The sequence below is a fragment of the Polypterus senegalus genome, chromosome 14 (genome assembly GCF_016835505.1).
Source record: "Polypterus senegalus isolate Bchr_013 chromosome 14, ASM1683550v1, whole genome shotgun sequence".
NCBI lineage: Eukaryota > Metazoa > Chordata > Cladistia > Polypteriformes > Polypteridae > Polypterus > Polypterus senegalus.
Window position 1 is genome coordinate 24,355,895 of NC_053167.1, and position 6,000 is coordinate 24,361,894.

A 6,000-nucleotide genomic window follows, 5' to 3' on the forward strand; every position below is an offset into this window, starting at 1 on the left:
CAACTTGAAAGTTTAAAGAAACATTTATCTGCCTTAAATAAATTAACTCAAAGCCAACTCAAAATAATTTTATTACATACTATTACATGATACCACTTATATGTTATCACATGATGAGCAGCAAACGTGAGCGATGGTGCTCACATATGTTGTGAATGATTAAATTCGCCAATGTATGTTTAAGTTTATATTAAAAAGCAAACATAATTTAATTTTGCGTAGGGCACTTTACAGACTTGGCTAATAGTGCAGAATGAGCTGGTTTTAACAGAGATCTGTGCTGATGAAACTGTGTGAATGCAACAACAGCTTGATGGCTCAAGAATGCATGACTATAACTGAGATGGCACACCAAGACTTCTTTGCATGTTTCAACAGCATGGCCATAGCCATTGCATTTCAAAGCTAGATTCAAATAAGATTTGCATCAAAAAAGCAGGGAACAAAATAATATTTTTTGTCATTTTGTTTATATGAGGAAATTGAACTAAAAAATAAAAATATAATTACTATTTACATTATAGCATACTTAATAGATTAACCAAAATTCAAAATTATATTCCAAAAATTACATATTTTTCAACATAATTCAATTTACTCATTTTACAACATAATTAATAATTACAAAACACTTTTCACTTTTTACTTTGATTTCAGTTTTATTGTTTTAAATTAAAATCACTGATTTGAACTTAATAACATTTGTTTTTCCTATTGTTGCTGGAATAGATCCTAGCTCCCTGGACAAAAGAGATCACAGGAGTACAGGTATATACAGTAAAATGAAGAAATGCATTTTTTTTATCAAATTAATGGTAGCAAATATTATTATAATTATTAATAATCAATTATAATAATGGGTGCTATCACTTAAGTTTGTGTTTCTAATGTAAACTAGGTAGTGAAACATATCTTTTAAGCTATGCAAGTACAGTATGCCTATTTCTAATAAAAAAAAATAAAAAAATCCAGAACACACATCAATTATGGGAAATTTGCGGGGCAACTATACTGTAGTACTAATCTTTTTTGTTTTTAACAGATATCTAATTTTTTTACTCCTCCAAAAGAAACATTTTACTTCAGTGTATTCATCTGAAAAAGAGATTTTGCGTATTAATTAATTTCATTTACACAGTCCTTTCTAACCTACTCCAAGTGCTTAACATTGACAATGGGGAAGTTCTTCAACCGTTAGCACCAATGTGTATCATTAGCCTGGATGATGTGATGGCAGCCATTCTTGCACCAGTATGCTGAATACATATTAGTTCTTAGGTAGTGAAGGGGTGAGGGAGATAGTTAGCCATCAAGGGACAGGGGATGATTAGGGGGTAAGAAAGACAACAGAGAGTTAGGACTTCTATTTTACATTTCATCTGAAAGACAGTACCGGTTTTTGGAGCACAGTGTTTCTATCACTGCAATGGGGCATTGGGATCCACACACAGACTACAGAGTAAGCGCCCCCAGATGGCCTCAACAACACGTCTTCCAGTAGCACCTAAGTTTTTACAAGATGGTGTCCCATCCAAGTACCGGCTGCGCACGGACCAGCTTATGTTTAGGTGGATTACCTCTTCTGAAGTGCAATTGGTATGGCTGCTGGCAAAATACTGTAACTAAATATGCAATGTTCTCCAGACTGGCAGAAGAACTCTGAGAGATACCCTCTAACTACATCTAATAAATGTTTTTTGAACTGTTGAATGATTTCTGACAACCCCTGAAAGTAAAATGTCAACACAGTTGTAGAGTAGGGGTTATACTGTGGTTTCGGGGTAGTTGGGGTAGATAGACGGGGGCAGGATAGTAGAGTTTAACCAGAGGTCAGATAGTTAATGACAAGGAATGGCGTTAATGTAGCCTTCCCATAAACAGAAAAATGTATTTTTGGCCAAAGTCACTGCTATGTGAATGGCAGCAACTCATTCTTTATGGTGTGTTTATTAAAGTGACATACTGGTTACAGCATCTGCCAGAAAGGTCTCCTACTATTCTGTGTTTTAGTGCCTAAACTCTGCTAGTGTGACATCTGCACATTTTCCCCATGTCTTCATGGAATCTTCTCTGAGTAATCCAGTTTTTCTCCCATATCTCAAAGAAGCACATATTAGGTTAACTGATGATTACAGTAGACTGTTAGTAGGCTTGAAATGGAATGATGTCTCATACTGGAATGGTTCACAGTTTGTATCCAATACTGCTAAATACAACACACCCAAATCAAACAACTCCCATCTAAATTTTGACCTGCACTCAGCAGTTTTGATTAAGTCATGCTATCAGAAGTCACAGTTGAACAGCTGTATCATTTGATTTATTATAAACAAAATAGTATAAGATTTTAATACACACACACACAGAATGAAACAACCCTCCTTGCCAAGACTTATCCAGAAAAGTTGCCTAATATAAAAAGCAGAGAACTGAAGCACGGTCACGTAAACTTGCATAAATCCTGACATGCCAGCATGTTGTCAGCAGTCAAAAATGCACAAATGCAGGCATAACAATACTTGCACTGTGCTAGCTCTGCTTAAGTATAGTTTATGTTAGCCAAAGGGGACTTTTGATCACTAAAGAAAATTAGCATTTTCTATTACTGGAATATTATAAAAAGCACTGCATATTTTACAGTACATACACTTAAAAGGTTGGCAACAAACCCCCATTCAATGAATTTATTTAATTATTTTTTGTTGTCTAGATTTGCCTTGGGTTGATCTATTTTTGACACCAGAATATATTAATACTAAGGCTGACATTATGGATAAAATCATGAAACCTTGAAAGCTATTCATCACAAAAATAAGCAACAGAGGTATTCTAACTGCATTAGTTCACAAACACCTCTGATTTTTGCATAGGTGTAAAGTGGAAATGTCTGAATATATATTTTAAATGCACAGTTTACAAAGTGAAAATTTTTATATCTGCTAATTGTAAACACATGTCAGCCTAACAACACCAGTTTCATGACCATATAACCTAATTGGAAACATATATTTCTGTAACCAAGAACTCAAATAGTTAAATTTTCCTTTTTCTCTGATATCCTCCATCAATCATTCAGAGTAAAGATGACACTATTCAGTGCATTACATTAAAAAAATCCCTAAAAAGCCAAACTATATGTCAAAAATGTTAGAAAATAAATAGACTGACAATTTACAAAAGCACTCTTCCTGAACATACTGAAACTTATAAATTAACCCTGCATGACAGTTGGCATATCTGTGAGCTGGCCCTGTTTTGGGTCAATTTCTGGCTTGTGTCTGATGCTGCTGGGATAAGCTCCGACACCCTGCAACCCTGAATTGCATTAAACGTGTATGTGTTCACCCTGCAATGGACTGTCACCCTGTCCTGGTGTTGTTCCTTCATTTTGCTCAGTAATTGCAAGGGTAGACTCCAGCTGCCACACGCACCTACCCTGGATAAGCGGGTTACGAAAATGGATGGATACATGGGTTCGAGAATGTTATGTATAGAGTTTGTTCAGAGTTACTAGCAGCCTTATTCTCTATTGCTTAACTTTTCCTTTGTAATCAAAGAAATGGATGCAATATATACTGATTTTACAAGTGTACCTGAATAAAAGTAACACTTACTATATTTGTTACTTTGTTTATTCTTTGTACAAAAATGTTTGAGTCAATTAAGAGAAACTACGTCATTTTCTTAAGCAAAAATAATCAACTTATTTTCAATTTTCTATTCTTCATTTGGCCTCTTTCCTGTCCTTGCAAACCGGGAATCAGCACTTAAATTCAACATGAAATGCTGCAGATATAAGACTGTTATACATTTTGCACTTTGTTCCTTAGTTTTATTTCTTTCATTTTGTGTTTTGTGTCTCTTTTTCGGTATCAAAAATAAAAATACTGCTCAGCAGGCTCTGGTGTCCTTAGCTACAGTCAACATGCTTTGGACATAATTATATATAAAAATGGCAGGTTTGAAACTGCATTATTGGGTGGATGTTTTTCTTGTGGTAATCAGGCATAATACCTGGCCACCACTGTACGATGTCCTGCTGGAGTGCAAGGTCAGCCAAAAAGAAGCAAATAGTGCTTTGTAATCTAAACCATCTGGATCCTGCTCGCTCAGTCTTTAACAGTATGGTCCTGAATGTCACTAAATGAACTCTCTACACAAAGAGAGAGAGAGAAAGAAAGAGAGAGAAAGTTACAGATTACCGACTCTACTATTTCAAATTCCTGAGAGTCATGTCCTGGCTGGTTTTAGCTCATTGCGTGACAGATTTCTTGTGATCTAGGTTCAGAAAATGAGGACCACACTGAAAGAATGCTGCAGATAAATAAAAGGACCCACAATGCTGCTTCAAACACAAATTGGCTCAGTGGCTTGATAATCTCTCAAGGTTGGGTATTATGCCCGTGTAAAACCAGGGAAAACACAACCAGTTTAATCTGTATTAAGTATTTACAGTTTTTCATTTCACAGTCATTTCAGACATGTTAGAAAGGTAGCATGTTTCAAGATATTTCTTCAGCTTGAGCAAATATGATTGATTAACTTATTTGGTTACTATACTGTATATACAACATCAATTCCAAAGATGTCATATTATAGTATATAATATATATATATATATATATATATATATATACATACATAGACACACACTTTACATATATACATATAAATACACACTTTACATATATACAAATAAATATACATTTTATATATATACTAGCAGAATACCCGCGCTTCACAGCGGAGAAGTAGTGTGTTAAAGAAGTAATGAAAAAGAAAAGGAAACATTTTGAAAATAGCGTAACATGATTGTCAATGTAATTGTTTTGTCACTGTTATGAGTGTCTGTGATATATATATATATAGCAAAATACCAGCGCTTCACAGCGATGTCATGTGTTAAAGAAGTTATGAAAAGAAAAGGAAACATTTTAAAAATAATGTAACATGATTGTCAAAGTAATTGTTTTGTGTATTTGGCGCAGCGTCACGATATATATATATATATATATATATAGACATATATATATATATATATAGATATATATATATATATATATATATATATATATATATATATATATATATATATATATATATATATATATATATATAGACATATATATATAGACATATATATATATAGACATATATATATACATATATAGACATATATATATAGACATATATATATATAGACATATAGATATATATATATATAGACATATAGACATATATATATAGATATATATATATAGACATATATATAGACATATATATATATATATATATATATAGATATATATATATATATAGACATATATATATATATAGACATATAGATATATATATATATATATATATATATAGATATATATATATATATATATATAGACATATATATATATATATATATATATATATATATATATATATATATATATATATATATAGACATATATATATATATATATATATAGACATATATATATATATATATATATATATATATATATATATATATATAGATATATATATATATATATATATATATATATATATATATATATATATATATATATATATATATATATATATATATATATATATATATATATATATAGACATACCTATCTACATCATATATTCACACACATACATACATACACACACACAAATTATATATATGTATGTATGTATGTGTGTGTGTATATATATATATATATATATATATATATACACACACACATACATATATACTTGTGTGTATGTTTGTATGTGTCTATATGTGTGTGTATAGCTTTGGTCACTGAGTGCAAGGGAAAAATAATGAAATATAGTCTATAAGTTATTAAACAGTAAAACATTAGCGTTTTAAGAAGTACAGGTACATTGAAATTACATTTTCTATGTGAGCGTTCAAATTTATACCTCACGCCTCTCGATTGTGAATCGCCTTAATATTATTTTGCCGTGGTGTGAGTGTCGTTGTATATA

At 31.3% G+C, this 6,000-nt stretch overlaps 1 protein-coding gene across 1 annotated transcript in view; it reads right to left on the reverse strand.

Moving 5' to 3' along the window:
- Positions 1-6,000, reverse strand: part of LOC120543496 (ubiquinol-cytochrome-c reductase complex assembly factor 1) — a 54,411-nt gene that overhangs the window by 21,467 nt on the left and 26,944 nt on the right. The gene's annotated exons all lie outside the window — the stretch shown is intronic.